Source organism: Pteronotus mesoamericanus, unplaced genomic scaffold (genome assembly GCF_021234165.1).
Source record: "Pteronotus mesoamericanus isolate MK-2021 breed Mesoamerican mustached bat unplaced genomic scaffold, CSHL_Meso_final scaffold_85, whole genome shotgun sequence".
NCBI lineage: Eukaryota > Metazoa > Chordata > Mammalia > Chiroptera > Mormoopidae > Pteronotus > Pteronotus mesoamericanus.
The window spans coordinates 47,656,424-47,673,712 of NW_026555329.1; the positions used below are offsets into that span (position 1 = coordinate 47,656,424).

Consider the following 17,289-nt stretch of genomic DNA (forward strand, 5'->3'; position numbering starts at 1 on the left):
TTTTACATCATCTACTTAGGGAATTTTCTCTCATCATTTTTTCAAACAGTTTTTATTCTTTGCTGATCTTTTTCTCCTTGTATCCCTATGATATGAATATTGTAATATTTCATGTTGCCCTGCAGTTCCCTTAAATCATCTTAATTCTTTCTGGGGTTTTTATTTCATTTTGTTGCTCTGTCTGGAAGTATTTTTCTACCTTCTCCTCCATCTCAGTGACTCGATCCTCTCCTTCATCTAGCCTGCTTTTAACTCCTTCCTGTATATCCTTCATTTTAGATATTGTGTTCTTCATTTCCTCCCGTCTCTTTTCGATCATTTCTATGTGCTTTTTTTCATGCTGATGTAGTTCCCAGTAAGTTCCTTGTTGGTTCCATAGAATCCCGTATAGTTCTGACTGAGTCCTTGATCATCCTTATAACCAGTATTTTGAACTCAATTTCTGAGAGATTGCTTCAATTTCATTTAGCAGTTTTTGGGGAAATCTCTCCCTTTCTTTTGATTGGGGACTAGTAATTTGTATCCCCATTTTAGGTGACTCTTTTTGTTTGTTTGATGTATTAGATTTATCTGCTTTGAGTCCCTGTCTTTGTGGTGTGGCCTTCTGTGGTAGGAGACTCATGGCACTCTGTGATGTAGTCTCTTTGATCTCCTGAGATGGATGTTCCTGGGATACCCTTTATGCTGTTGATGTGGGCTCTCTTGTTTTTGAGTTTTGTTTGTTGTTGGATCATTCTTTGGTTGGTTCTTTTCTCTAGCTGACTGTCTGAGAGTCCCATCATCTATCCTACAGGTGCTATCAGAAGAAAACAAAACAACCAAGGAAACTAAACCCACACCTACAATAATAACCCATACACTGAACCACACTACCAATGGCAAATGAGCAAGTATTAATAAGGTGTAAAGAGATTCACTATTATGAGAAAGGAAATATGTAAATTAGATGACTAACTAAAATATAAATGATTTTGAGAGGGTAGATGGAAGAGAAATAATAAGATCAAGGAATAGAAACAACATGAGGGAAGGAAGAATGTAGAGTTTACATAATTAAAAAAGGAGTGTGAAAAAGGGGAAATGGTGAAAGAAAAGGGAAATGTATAGATGAGGTTTAAAATAAATTTATAAACAATAGTGAAAATGATAGGAATCAAATTGGAGCAAAAGATCCATCACAAAAATATCAACAACAAATGAGCAAAGATTAACACTGGAGGAATGGGAATAAGAAGGAAAAAAGAAAGAAGGAAGCTTATGAGATATTTAGAGGAAATAAAGTGATTTTGAGAGGATACAGGGAGAAGAAATATTAAGAGTGTGGAATGAAACCAAGCAAAGGCAAGGAAATATTAAAATGTCAAATAAAGAAAAGAAAGGTCAGAAGGAAGACAAAGTGGAGTAGGAGATGGGAATGGTGAAATTTGAGATTTGAAATACAAAAAATAGTGAAGATCTTGGAATAATACTGAGGAAATGCAACAACAACCACTATATCAACAACCAATGTACAAAGACTGAAAAAGATGAAGAGAGAATAAGGGTATTTTAAGAAGGGAAAAGAATGTGAGGTGACTAATGATGAGAAAATTGGTTTTGAGTGGCTGGAGTGGGGAGAAACAGTAAAAGTGTGGAATTGAAACAAGTCTTAACAAGAGAAAGAATACAATTTAAAACAAAAATAATAAGAGGAAGGAAGAAAGTGAAATAGAGTAAGAGAAGGGAAAAGCAAAATATGATATTTGAAATAAACTAAAATAAAAAAAACCAAACTAGTGACCTTATAGGCACAAACTTGATGGAAAAGAAATAGTGTCGAAACCCTCCCAAAGTGATGGAGAGAGTGAAGAAACAGTATACCTGCTTGTTTTGCTATAGAACAAGGGTAAAATTCCATTCAAATTTTTCCATTTGAAATGGAAAAAATGTGGTATTTGCTCCACTCTAAGCACCTTTCAGAGAGAGTGAACAATGGTGAGGGAGGCTCTGTTCCTGGAGAGTCTTCTTGGTTGCCACAGATGAATAAATAAATTGTACCAGACATAATTTGCCTGTCAGGAGAAGGGGGTAGCGATCCACTCTAGTGGAGACTGTGCCGAGCCCCCCTCTTGAAGTGTCTTTTATTGAGAGAGAAATGCATGCAGGGGTGTACAGCATGCATGCAAAGCCTATCAATCTATATCAACAAAGCTATAAATAATAAATTGAAGAAATACACAGGTTTGTCTTAAATCAAGGTCTGTCAGACAAGTTGGTGCCAGATGCTCATTAAGACACAGTTTCGGAGCTCAGGAATTTGTTCCTTACTGTGAAGTAAAACATCTGGTTTTTCCTTATCAGGGCAGTGCCAACAGAGCAAGCTTCAGTAATTATATTGCATTCTTTAGGCCAGATCTCCAGGGGCCCCTTGGTGTTAACATCAGTTCATGTGCCTCCCAGCATTCTGGCTTTCCAGTCGAGGCTTATAGGCAGGGACTAGCTTGCCGTTGGGCAGGTGGGTAGCAGCTACAATTCCCAATACCACACAAAGTGGTCCCTAACACAGTGGGAAGAAGATTTTCTTTGTCATTGCACCCTAGTGATTGGGGAATTCCAGTTTAAAGCTCATAGGAATGTGCTTGCCTTGTTTAGTGAGTATGTTGGTGTGATACACAGGAACACTTCTGAGTACAATGACTTTCTTGATCAGAGTAAAGTGAAGGCAGATGGATTTAAGAAACTATTGGAGTCTATACACACAGGAAATTTAAACCTTGACAGCCTTGTTTCCTTACAGTTAAAATGTTAAAGTAATTTATCAGACTGCTGACTATCTCAAATTGGAAGAGGTGATCACTAAATGTAAAATAAAGATGGAAGATTTTGCTTTTATTGCTAATCCCTCTTCTACAGATATATCAAGTATTACTGGAAACATTGAATTGAATCAACAGACTTGTCTTCTTACTCTACAAGATTATAACAGTTGGGAGAAATCAGAAGTGTCTATAGATTTAATTCGGGTAACTCCTAAACAAGAGGTTTTAGCAAAAAAGTGGTCTCAAACTAAAAAAAGGAGAAGGTCTTCAACTCCCAGAAAATAAGGCAAAATAAAAGAGTGCAATATCCCAGTGGAATTTTAGAGAATGCATCTGTTGAGTTATTTCTAGATTCCAAAAAATTGTCCGCATCTGTAATAGAACAGGTTGCACAAAGAAATGATAATTCAGAGCTTGAGTTGACATCAGTTGTGGAAGATACTCTTCCAGTACAAAATATTGTGCACACTGTTACAGTGAGATGGAAATGTGGAAACTTGCAGCCAAATTGTGCTCTGAAAGGACACTTTATGTCTAATATAGCCAGTGCCAAGAACTCTTATGAACTGGAGAGATCTGGGGAAGAGCTGGATCAAAAGTATTCTAAAGCCAAGCCAATATGTAATACATGTGGGAAAATGTTTTCAGAAGCCAGCAGTTTGAGAAGGCACATGAGAATACATAAAGGAGTTAAACTTTATTTTTGCCACTTCTGTCGAAAGGCATTTACTCAGTGTAAACAGCTGAAAATGCATGTGAGACCTTGTACAGGTGAGAAGCCATGCAGATGTGGATTGTGTGATAAAGGATTTGCTCAGAAATTCTAGCTAATCTTTCATAGTTGCATGTATCATGGGGAAGAAAAACCCTATCAAAGTGATATACACAACTTACAATTGGCAACTTCTAGCAATCTCAGGATTAATGCCAGGAAACATAGTGGACATAAACCATATGTCTGTGATAGGTGTGGACAGAGATTTGCCCACACCAGCACACTGATTTATCATATTCATAGACAAACTGGAGAAAAACCTTGAATGTGTGATATTTATGGGTAGGCATTTGCTGGTTCTATTTCTCTTATCACTCATTCTGAAAAACACACAGAGAACGAACAATTACCTGTGAATTATGTGGAAATTGTTACATGGATATTTAAAATTTAAAGAAGCACAAAACAAAAGTTCATTCCAAGGCAGATAAAATTCTAGATTCTAGTATAGAGGATCACATGTAAGTGGACGATATTCTATACAAAAAAAAAGCCCTTTATCTGAAACTTTGGATGTGTAGCTTTCTGATATGACTTTAGCACAAGCCCTTTCACTTGGGACTGAGGACCACCACATGCTTTTGCCAGTGACAAATAATGTCTCCTATATCAGATACACTGTTGAAGTCAACTGTGAATGGGTATTCAGAACCACAATGGTTTGTTTTATTTTTTTTAAACAACAATTCTGCTTATTTTATGAGGAATGAGCAATAAGGAATTGCTAAGATATCTCTGGTAATAAATGTAAACATCTCTGGTACTAAACATAAACATCTCTGGTAAGGTGCATACATTCATCTTAAAATATTGTTTGATTTCTGGCCATTAGTATTCATTCACTGACAAAAAGGCACCTAATGCTGCATCATAACTATTATGCTCACTTTGAGTTTTGGCTTTTATGTTTACATTACAAATGCAGTTTTTTAAAAAATGAATTATATTGCAGTAGCACTATTTTGGCTGGTTAAGTTTCATTCTCTTTTACAGTTGACATAATTCCATTTTTATTTCATGTTTTATAATTACCTTTCATTTTTGTGTACCAGCAATGAAATATCAGAAGTAGAAATCACGAAAAATATCCCCTTTGCAATAGCAACAAGAAAAAATAAAATACCTACAAATAAACTTAACCAAGGAGGTAAAAGACCTGTACACAGAAAACTATAAAACACTGACAAAAGAAATTAAGGAAGACACAAATAAATGGAAGCAATATACCGTGTCCATGGACTGGAAGAATGAACATCATCAAAATGTCCATACTACCCAAAGCAATTTATAGATTCAATGCAATCCCTATTAAAATACCAATGATGTATTTCACAGACATAGAACAGATATTTCAAAAATTTATATGGAACCATAAATGACCCCAAATAGCTGCAGCAGTTTTAAGAAAGAAGAACAAAATAGGAGGGATCACAATAACTGACCTCAAATTATATTACAAGACTACTGTAACCAAAATAGTCTGGTGTAGGCATAAGAACAGACACATAGATCATTGGAGCAGAATAGAGAGCCCAGAAATAAACTCATGTCTCTATGGTCAAGTAATTTTCTACAAAGGCTGCAAAAACATAAAGTGGAGTAAAAATAGCCTCTTCAACAAATGGCGTTGGGGGATCTGGACAGCTACATGCAAAAAAATTGAAATTGGATCATCAGCTGACACCATACACAAAAATAAACTCAAGATGGATAAAACACTTAAATATGAGTTGTGACAATATAAAAGTCCTAGAGGAGAACATAGCCAGGAAACTCTCAGAAATCCTACACAGTAATATTGTCACCAATATGTCCCCTAGAGCAAGCATATAAAGCAAAGATATAAGGATATAAAAGGATATAAAGCAAAGAATAAATTAATGGGACTTCATCCAAATAAGAAGCTTCTGCATGGCTAAAGAAAACATCAGCAAAATGAAAAAGGAACCAACCATATATGAAGATGTATTTGCTAATGATACCTCAGACGGGGTTTGATCTCCAAAATATATAAAGAGCTCACATGACTCCACTCCAGGAAGACAAACAATCCAGTGAAAAATTGGGCAAAGGACCTGAACAGACACTTCTCCAATGAAGACATACACAGGACCCAAAGACATATGAAAGGATGCTCATAATCACTAGCCATCAGAAATGCAAATTAAAACCACAATGAGAAACCACTTCACACCAGTCAGAATGGCCATCATAAACAGATCAATAAACAATGGGTGCTGGAGAGGTTGTAGAAAAATGGGAACCCTAGTACACTGTTGCTGGGAATGCAGACTGGCACAGCCACTGTGGAAGACAGAATGGAATTTCCTCAAAAAGCTAAAAATGGAACTGCCTTTTGACCCATGGAATTGACCCATGGAATTAGGATTATACCCTAAGAATCCCAAAACACCAGTTCAAAGGAACCTATGCACCCCAATGTTCATAGCAGCAGAACTTACAATAGCCAAGTTCTGGATGCAACCTAAGTGCTACTCAGTAAATGGATCAAAAAATTATAGTACATTTACACAATGGAATACTACACAGCAGAAAAAAGAAAGATCTACTATCCTTCACAACAGCATGGATGGAACTGAAGAGCATTATGCTAAGCGAAATAAGCCAGGGGGCAAAAGACAAATACCATATGATCTCCCCTATATGTGGAACCTAGTTAACAAAATGGACAAGCAAGGAAATTATAACCAGCAACATTGAAAGAAAAAAGAAACCAACAGAAACAAGAGGGAAGGTGGAAGGGTGGTGGCGGGGAGGGGTAGAGAAGGGGCCAGGTCAAGGAACATGTGTAAAGGACACAGGGACAAAGACAAAGTGGGGAAGGATCAAGGGAGGGAGGTAGGGGTGGGTGGAGCAGGGGAAAGCAATGTCGGGCAAGTGGAGACAAATGCATTTCAACAATTGAAAAAAGAAAAACAATTGCCTTTCATTTATTCATGTGGAATCTGTTGGTTTATATGATTCAGTTTAACCTGTGGGGTTTAAAACTTTTCTGTCCTTTAAAATTTAAGCAAAATTCATGATGGCATCAGCCCGAGAGTGTTGCTGTTCCTAAGGCCCATAGACAAATGCATAAATTATGAAGGAAAAAATAAAATTCCATATTTCTGCCAAAGAAAATTTAGGTACTAAATAAGAATTGTGCTATTTCTCTATTAATAAAATCCATTGGAGGTAATTTTTTTAATGAAACAAAATGAAGTATTTCTCTTAAAAGCTAGAAAGCTGTGTATAAATTTTTGTTCATTTTAGAACTCCGTATTCTAGAGAATATTAATGGTCAGTACTTTTGATATAACTACATTTTCAAAATGTTTATAATAGATATTTGGTGTCTTTACCTTGTTACAAGACAGTTTTAAAATTTGATTCTAGCTATATTTTAATAGGTTTATAGATTACTGAAGCTGAAGACAATACACTGAGTTTTAAACAATTTTGATAAGCCTCCCTTTTACTTATTATGTATTTTTTAAAATATTGAATTATAAAAATATTTTCTAAATATAAACTTAGTGTATACTATAAATCACTTGGCTTCTGAATACGATTCATTATTTAAAATTTAAGAAGTTTCAATTACAAGTAAACATTTAAGTTATCAGAAAGCCAAATTATGATATATTTTATATTTGAATGTCCTTTTAGTTTTGAGATTTAAAATTTTATAATAAACTACAACATTTGGTGGTTGTTGTAGCCTCACAGTAGTCCTTTATTTTCCTAATGAACATAGAAAATTCAGTATCATTCTATTTGCTACCATTTTTCTCCATCCTACTTTTCCCTCATACGGATCTATTTTACTTTCTCATCTCTGGACATTATATTACCAATTTCACAAACTCAGTTTCTATACTGCTGATTGAAAACTATGGTGACATTATATTTTATTTTTACCATGCATTAGTTGTGGCTTGTTTTTAGTTTTAAACAATACCTGTAATAAAGTTAATGTATTTTCTATTGGTATTGATTTCTTCAGTGTTATTTTCTCTGGGGTCCTGGTCATAGAAACCAACTAGAGGATATAATAAACCTAATTAATTCTTGTAGACTATAGAAATTTACACCATTTCACATCACGCTTTGGATTTTCACAATTGTCACCAATGGCATTGACTTAATTGAATAGAGTTTGAAATATTGCCTTATGTTTCTATCATACATGGTATTTAAAAATTTAAGAAACCTGATTATGCATGAGTATTAACTTAATATACTGGGTTAGAATATAATTTATAGAATTATAAAATGTTCAACTAATCTGTTCTGCCTTAAATTCAATAGGACTTTATTGGAATGTTAAGATTTTAAAGAAAATTAAAAGACTCAACCTTTTTAAGAAGTCTACTGAAATGGAGAGGTTATATTTAAAAGACATCTTCAGTAATCCAAGCATAAAGAACAAATGCCTTTTTTAAAATTATTTTCAGTTACAGTTGTCCTACCATTTTCCCCAATGCTCACCCCTACGTAGTCCTCCACCCACTCCCAGAGTCAATCTCCCCCCAGTTGTCTGTGTCCATGAGTCCTCTATTCCTGCTTCCTTGCTTGACCTTTTCCCTTCTTTTCCCCCTCCCCACTCTCATCTGCTGTCAGTTTATTCTCTATTTCCAAGTCTCTGGTTCTATTTTGTTCTTTGTTTTGTTGATTGATTCCTCATATAGGTGGGATAAATGGTATTTGTCTTTCACCACCTGGCCTATTTCACTTTTCACAATGCTCTCTGGTTCCATCCATACTGCAGCAAAAGGTAGGAGCTCCATCTTCTTATCTGCTGTATAGTATTCTATTATATAAATATACCAAAATTTTTTGACCCACTCATTTGCTGATGGCACTAGGCTGTTGCCAGAACTTGGCTATTGTAAACAATGCTGCTATGAATATTGAGTTGCACAGATTCTTTTGAATTGATGATTCAGTATTCTTAGGTTATACTCCCAGCAGTAGGATCGCTAGGCTGAAAGGCAGTTCCATCTTTAGTTTTCTGAGGAAATTCTGTACTGTTTTCCACAGTGGCTGCACCAGTCTGCATTCTCACCAATAGTGTACTAGGTTTCCCTTTTCTCCACAACATCACCAGCACTGGTTGCTTGTTGGTTTGTTTATAATGGCCATTCTAACTAGTGTGAAGTGATATTTCATTGTGGTTTAAATTTGTATCTCTCTGGTGGCAAGTGATGCTGAACATCTTTTCATATTTCTCTACGCCCTGTGTATGTCCTCCTTGGAGAAGTGTCTGTTCAGATCCTTTGCCCATTTTTTAATTGGATTTTTTGTCTTCCTGGTATCGAGTCATGTGAATTCTTTACATATTTTGGAGATCAAACCCTTGTCTGAGGTATCATTAGCAAATATGCTTTCCTATATGATTGGCTCACTTTTCATTTTGCTGATGTTTTTGTTAGCCATGCAGAGGGTTCTTATGTTGAAGTCCCATTTGTTTATTCTTTTCTTTATCTCCCTTGCTTTAGGGAATATATCTGTAAAAATATTACTGCGTAGGATATCAGAATTTCCTGCCTATGTTCTCCTCTAGAACTTTTATGGCAACACGATTTATTGAAGGGGCTATTTTTATTGTTTTATGTTCCTGTCCCTTATGTCAAATATTAACTGATTGTACTGACATGGGTTTATTTCAGGCCTCTCTATTCTGTTCCATTAGTTTATGTGTCTGTTCTTATGCCAGTATCAGGCTGTGGTAATTATAGTGGCCTTGTAATATAGTTTGATGTCAGGTATTGTGATCGCTCCTATTTTGTCCTTCTTTCTCAAAATTATTGCAGATATTCGGGATTATTTATGGTTCCATATAAATTTTTTAAATGTTCTGTTTGTGAAATATGTCATTGGTATTTTAATAGGGATTGAATTGAATCTATAAATTGCTTTGGGTAGTATGGACATTTTGATGATGTTCATTCTCCCATTCCATGAACACGGTATATGCTTCCATTTATTTGTGTCTTCCTTAATTTCTTTCTTCAGTGTTGTGTAAATTTCTGAGTATAGTTCTTTTACCTTCTCGGTTATGTTTATTCCTAAGTATTTCATTTTTCTTGTTGTTATAGTAAGTAGGATTTTTTTTTCCTAATTTCTGTTTCTGGTATTTCATTGTTGGTGTACAAAATGCCTTCAATTTTTCAATGTTGATTTTGTATCCTACTCTTTTGCCAAATTCAGTTATTAGGCTGAGTAGTTTTTTGGTGGAGTCCATGCAATTTTCTACATACACTGCCATGACATCTGCAAACAATGACAGTTTTACCTCCCCCTTCCTAATTTGGATGCCTTTTATTTCTTTTTCTTGTCTGATTGCTGTGGCCAGAACATTAAATATTATATTGAATACAAGTGGTGAAAGCGGATGCCCTTGTCTTGGGCCTGCTATAAGGGGTAAAATTTCTACTTTTGCCCATTGAGTATGATGTTGGCTGTAGGTTTCTCATTTATGGCCTTTATTATGTTGAGATATGCTCCCTGTATTCCTACTTTGCTGAGTGTTTTTTATCATAAATGGGTGCCGTTACTTTTCAAATGTTTTTAGCATCTATTCATATGATCATGTGGTTTTTATCTTTCATGCTGTTTGTGTGGTGTATCACATTTATTGATTTGTGTATATTGTATCATCCTTTCCTCCTTGGGATGAATCCCACTTGATCATGGTGTATGATCTTTTTAATGTATTGTTGGATCTGGTTTCCAATATTTTGTTGAAGATTTTAGCATTTATGTTCATCATTGATATTGGCTTTTAATTTTCTTTCTTTGTTGTGTCTTTATCTGGTTTTTGAATTAGGTAAAACTCATAAAAAGAGTTTGAGAGTATTCTCTCCTCCAATTTTTGGAATAGTTTGAGAAGAATCGGGGTTAGCTGTTCTCTAAATATTTGGTAAAATTCTCTTGTGAATCCTTCTGGCCCAGATTTTTGTGTGCCAGGAGCTTTTTGATTGCAACTTCAATTTCACTAGCTAACATTGGTTTATTAATGTTTTTGCTTTTTCTTCACTCATTTTTGGAGGATTGTATGTCTTTACAAATTTGTCCATTTTGTCCAGGTTTTCATATTTTTTGGCATATAGTTGTTCATAGTAATTTCCTATGATCCTTTTTATTTCTGTTGTATTGGTTGTAATTTCGCCTCTTTCACTTCTGATTTTATTTATTTAGGTCCTCTTTTTTTTGTGATGAGTCTTGTTAATAAAGTCTTGTCAGTTTTGTTTATCTTTCAAAGAAACAGCTCCTACATTTATTTATTGTTTGAATTTTTCTTTCAGTCTCTATGTCATTTAATTCTGCTCTGATCTTGATTTTTCCTTCCTTCTGTTCTCTCTGGGCTTTGTTTGTTGTTGTTCCTCTAGTTTTTATAGAAGTAGGGTTAGATTGTTTATATTGAAATTTTTCTTTTTAGATAGGCTGTATGGCTATGAACTTCCCTCTCAGCACTGTCTTCACTGTGTATATAGGTTTTGGACTGCTGTGTGTTCATTTTCATTTGATTCCAGAAACAAAATTTTAAGTTTCTTCCTTGACCTCATTGTTTAATAACATCTCATTCAGTCTCCATGGATTTGATTGCTTTTGAGTTTTATCCTTGATCTTGGTTTCTAGTTTCAAGCCATTGTGATCTGAGAAAATGCTTGATATGATTTCAATTTTCTTGAATTTTTTAGGCTTGTTTTGTGTCCTATCACATGGCCCATCTTTGAATATATTCCATGCGCATTTGAAAAGAATGTAAATTTTACTTCTTTGGGGTGGAATTTTCTATGCATATTAAGCCCATTTGATCTAGCATGTCATTCTGTACCACAATGTCCTTGTTGATTCTTTGTTTGGAAGATCTGTCCATTGTTGACAGTGGGATGTTAATATCTCCTACTGTAAGTCTGTTGCTGTCTTTCTCTTTCTTGAAGTTGTCCAAGATTTTTGAAATATATTTGGATGCTCCTATGTTGGATGCATATATGTTTACAATGTGTATAATTTCCTGTGGGATTCCTCCCTTTAGAATTATGAAATGACCTTCTTTGTCCCTTTTTATGGTCTTTGTTTTGACATCTATTTTGTCTGATATTAGTATTTCTACCCCAGCTTTTTTTCCTGTCCGTTTGCTTGGAATATTTTTTCCAAGCCTTCATTTTCAGTATGTGTAGGTGTTTTGTTCTAAGGTGGGTCTCTTGTAGACAGCATATACTCAGGTCATGTTTTCCTATCCATTTGGCTACCCTATATCTCAGATTAGGGCATTTAAACCATTTAGATTTAATGTTACTACTAAAAGGTACTTATTCTTTGAAATTTTTCCTTTTGTACTGTGTTCCTCGCTCTCTCTCTCTCTCACTCTATACCTTCATATTCTTAAGGCAGTCCCTTTAGCATGTCTTGCAATGCTGGTTTGGTGGAGGTGTACTCTTTTTAACCTTCTTTTGTCTGGGAAACTCATGATTTCACCTTCCATTTTAAATGAGAGCATTGCTGGATAGATTAATCTTGGTTGCAGGCCTTTGCCTTTCATCACTTGCAATATTTCTTGCCATTCTCTTCTGGCTTGTAGTGTTTCTGTTGAGAAATGAGCTGCTAGTCTTTTCGGAGGTTCATTGTATGTGATCCTTTCCTTTCCTTTGCTGCTTTTAAGGTTCTTTTTCTCTAAAATTTGGCATTTTAACTGTGATGTGCCTTGGAGTGTGTCTCTTTGGGATCATCTTGTTTGGGATCCTCTGTTCTTCCTGAACTTGCGTGGCTCCTCCCCTCTACAGGTTACAGAAGTTTTCTGTCATTATTTTTTCAAACAGGTTTTCTATTCCATGCTCTTCTTCTTGTCTTGGTATTTCTATTATTTGAATGTTTTAACAGTTCATGTTTTCCTCATTTCCCTTAAGCTATCCTCATACTTTTTGAGTGTTTTTCATGCTGTTGCTCTACCTGGGTATTTCTTTCTACTTTGTCTTCCAGCTCATTAACTTGGAGCTCTGCTTTATCCAGCCAGCTTTTAATTCCTTCTAGTGTATTTTTTTTTAAATTTCAGATGTTGTATTCTTGATTTATTTCTGGTTCTTGTTCATAGTTTCTATTTCCTTTTTCATGGTGCTGTTGTTCCCATTCAGTCCCTTGTAGTTGTCATTGAGTTCCTTGAGCATCCTGATAACCATTTTTAAAAAAATTCTTTCTGATAGATTGTTTGCCTCAATTTCATTTAGCTTTTTTACTGGGGATTGTTCCATTCATTTCTATTGAAGATTCTTTCTTTGTCTCCCCATTTTAGGTGACTTTTTGTTTGTTTCTGCATTTTAGGGTGCTCTTCTTTTCCTGCTGTCTTCATGTGGTGGACTGCTGTAGTAGGATTTCTTGGGACTTAGCAGTGCAATCTCTTTCATCTCCATGTCTGGATGCCCTAGGATTTCCTTTTCTTCTATTTGTGTGGGCTTTTTTGTTGTACTTGGGCTTTACATGTATGTGGCTTCTTTGGTGGTGGGTTCTCCCCTCCAGTGTGGTTACTGGTAGTCACAAATCCCACCTTGTCTTGTATGTGCCTATTTGAAGCATTGTCTGCACTCTTTGGCTTCAAAACTTCATATCAGCTAAGATTCTGTTGACTGTTCACTGTGTTTTCCAGAAGGTCAGCTGAGTGTCCCAGTTTGGTGAACCAGCAAGTGGGCTCAACCCCTATCTACTTCACTGCCATCTTCTCCTCTGAAAAAAAACTTTTTTTACAGACCCTACAGTGATGTCATAATTCTGTGAGGGCAGAAGTTACCAAATATCCTCTAATATGGTAATTAGCATTCTGCTTTCTTATAGATTAACCTTCAAACTTATTTTTTTTTAGTATTATTGGATTAGAGTGGCTATGGTTGATTTGCTGTGCTTTTTTTCCATGACATTATCTGCTTCTTAAATAATTTAATTTTTAGTTGGTATGGTTTGATGCTGTTCCAGAATGACAGGTAAAAAATGATTGAAAACTGAATATCTTGTCTTGTCATTCTCATAATACTATTCTGTTCTTTATCATAATATACATATATTTTAGTTGTATCTGCTATCATTCTAACACTTATAATTATCATTTTGGCCAAGTTCATCTTTAAATATATTTATTTTAATGCAGTATGTTGAGAAAGTTTTATTAATTATTTAAGTATTACTAAGTTTTTTTAATGTGTTTGGCATGCTGAAGATGTTATTGAGAAACCAATTATTTTCTAAATTTTGTTTTGCATTTGTATTAGATTTTTCTTACTATAGTATGATTAAACTTTTCAAAAAGAAACCATAGGTTATATAAATGATTATTTTTTGCTGTTTTTATTTTATTTTTTATTTTATTTTTTTAAACATTTTATTCATTTATTTTTAGGGGGAGGGGAAGAGAAGGAGAAAGAGGGAGAGAAACATCAATGTGTAGTTGACTCTGGCATGCCCCTTACTGGGGACCTGGTCTGCAACCCAGGCATGTGTCCTGACTAGGAGTTGAACTGGTGACCCTTTGGTTCGCAGGCCAGCACTCAGTTCGCTGAGCCATAACAGCCAGGGTTATTTTTTGCTGTTTTTGAGTGATTAAAAAAAAAAAGCTCTGCAGGAAGAAAATAACACAAATATCGAAGAAGACCATGGTGGAATTTGTCTCAGTAGAATCCAGTGTTTACCACCATCTTCTTTTTCTGGGTCCATCCCTAGTATTGTCAGATGGTATCCTATTCTAGCCTTAGGCAGCCTTTTTGAGACTATAAGCAATCCACAGTCTGTGCTGTCTTCAGATTTGGCTTGTCCCCACTGTTGTGCCTTACTGGCTTTCCATCAGCCCAGGGCCCAAGAGCCATTCATTTCATGACCTGAGGGAACTATCAGTACCTATCCACCTGGCTCCAGAGCGGGCCTCTGATGTCATCGAGAAGGTGGGCACCCTGGGTCACCCCTGTGGGGACACTGTTCAGTCTTCAGAGAAGATGGTGGAAGTGTTTTCCCATCTCCTCAGATTCTGTTCCATTCACTGAGGAACAGTGGTACTGAGGGTCAGGTAGATGACAACCTCTTCTGCAGTGAATACCTCAGTCCTGGGATTCTGGCTCCTGGGGGAGAATGAGTGTGTGGCCCTGCCCAGGACAGCAGGTACAGAGTCACATCTGCGCTTTGAGGTGCAGGCACTGTGGAGGCTTCTGCCCAAGGAAGATTTTAAATTCCTCAGAATGGCTTCTGCCCTAAATCTGTGCAGGTATAGTGTTGAGTTCAGCCTCAGCGGCAGCAGCTGCTGCTCTGCTAGGAGACCCCGGGCTCCTACTCCCAAGTGCCCTGCAGGTGGGCAGGCTCTTGTCTATTCATGCTCATGCCCACACACTCATCTGTGCACACACTCACACATGCTCTCATTCTCAGCTGGATTTTTGAGCTGATTGCTCTGTAGTTTAGCTACAAGACTGATCTAGGTCTGAGAATAAATGGATGGAGCTTCCAGCTACTCTGCAGCCATTTTGGATCTCTTTCACTTAATCTTTATTGTATTTTTTCCCCTTTATCATTTAGTCCCCTTATACTTCTCTCACCCTGAAATCATAACATCGTTGTACATTTCCATGGGTCCTTTTGCACAATCTCTCTACCTCCTAATGAGCCCCCCAACAGCTGTCATCCTGCTTTCTATGAGTCTGCCTCAATTTTGCTTGTTAGCTCAATTTGTTCCAAATATGAGTGAAGTCATATGGTAGCTGTATGTTTCTGACTGGCTTATTTCCTGTAGCATTATGTTCTTCGGGTCAGTCCACACTGTCTCAAAGGGTAAAATTTATTTTCCTTTTTATGGCTGAGTAGTATTCTTTTGTGTCAAAATCCCATAGTTGTTTTATCTACTCATCTACTGATGGACCGTTGGGCTGCACCGTATCTTGGTGATTGTAAATAATGCTGCATTGAACATAGGGTGTTTATGTGCTTTCAAATTACTGTTTTGGGTTTCTTCGGTTGTATTCCCAGATGTAGGATTGCTGGGTCAAAAGTTAGATCCATTTTTAAATTTTTGAGGTAATTCCATACTGCTTTCCACAGTGGCTTTAACCATCTTCATTCCCACCAAGAGGACATAAGGGTTCCATTTTCTCCATATCTTTGATAGCACTTGTTGTTTGTTTATTTATGGATGATAGCAATTTGGACAGGTGTGAGATAATCTCTCATTGTGGTTTTAATTTGTATTTATCTGATGACTAGTGATGTTGAGCATCATTTCACATGTCTATTGGCCATCTGTATGTCCCCCTTTAGAGAGGTGTCTATTCAGGTCCTTTGCCCATTTTTAAATTTGGATTGTTGTTTTTTTGGTGTTGAGATATGTAAGTTCTTTATAAATTTTGGACATTAATCCCTTATTAGATGTATCAGTGAATATGTTCTCTCATTCTGTGGATTGTCTTTTTATTTTGTTGATGATTTTTTTTGCTCTGCAAAAACTTTCAAGTATGATGCAGTCACATTTATTTATTTTGTCTTTTGTTCCCCCTGCCTGGGGAGATATATCTGATAAAACAAGGCTACAAGCAAAGTCTGAAATTTGCTACCTATGTTTTCTTCTATGATTTTTATTTTTTCAGGTCTAAATTTAAGTATTAAATCCATTTTGATTTTATCCTTGTGTGTGGCACAAGAAAGTAGTCTAGCATTATTTTTCTGCACGTATCTGTCTAGTTTTTCCAATACCATTTACTGAATAAACTATCTTTAGCCTATTATGAGGGCTTGCTTCCTCTGTCAAATATTGACTATTAAGGTGTATGTTTATTTCTGGGCTCTCTATTATGTTCCATTGATTACCACGCTGTTTTGATTATTATGGCATTATATTATAGCTTGATATCAGTAGCATGATTCCTCCAATTTTTCTTTCTCTGGATTGCTGTTGCTATGTGGGGAATTTTTTGGTTCCATATGCATTTCTGAAATATTTGTTACCAATTCTGTGAAATACATCATTGGAATCTTGATAGGAATTGTGCTGAATCTATAGATTGCTTTGGGTAGTATGCACATTTTGATGTTAATTCTTCCTATTCATGACCATGGTCAGTGCTCCTACTTTTCTGTATCTTCAGTTTCTTTCTTCAGTACCTTATAGTTTTCCAAGTACAGGTCTTTTACATCCTTGGTTAGATTTATTACTAGGTTTTATATTCTTTTTGTAGCAATTGTCAATAGGATTGTTAATTTTCCTGTTAGTTTGAAATTGTCATATAAAAATGCAACTGATTTCTGAGTATTAATTTTTTTATCCTCTACCTTGCTGAATTAATTTATCAGTTGTAGCAGTTTCTCAGTGGAATCTTTGGGGTTCTCCATGTATAGTACCTTGTTATATGTAAATAATGCTAGTTTTACTTCTTCCATTATAATTTGGATCCATTTTATTTCTGCTTTTTGTCTGATAGCTGTGGCTCTGACTTCCGGTACTTTGCTGAACAAGAGAGGTGACAGCAGACATCCCTGTCTTGTTTCCGATCTTAAGAGGAATGTATGTAGCTTTTTCCCATTGAGTATTTTGCTGGCAGTGGGTTGGTCATATCGGCCTTTATTACGTTTAAGCATATTTCTTCCATCCCATATTGCTGAGAGGTCTTTTTTTTAATCATAAATGAGTGCTGCGCTTCACTTTTGGCTTTGTTTTGTCATTTTTCATGTTCCTTTAAGTGTCAAGTG

At 35.9% G+C, this 17,289-nt stretch overlaps 1 pseudogene; it reads left to right on the forward strand.

Moving 5' to 3' along the window:
• The first annotated feature begins 1,925 nt into the window (after positions 1-1,925).
• On the forward strand, positions 1,926-17,064 carry LOC129063181 (myoneurin-like; annotated as a pseudogene).
• Positions 17,065-17,289: the final 225 nt, after the last annotated feature.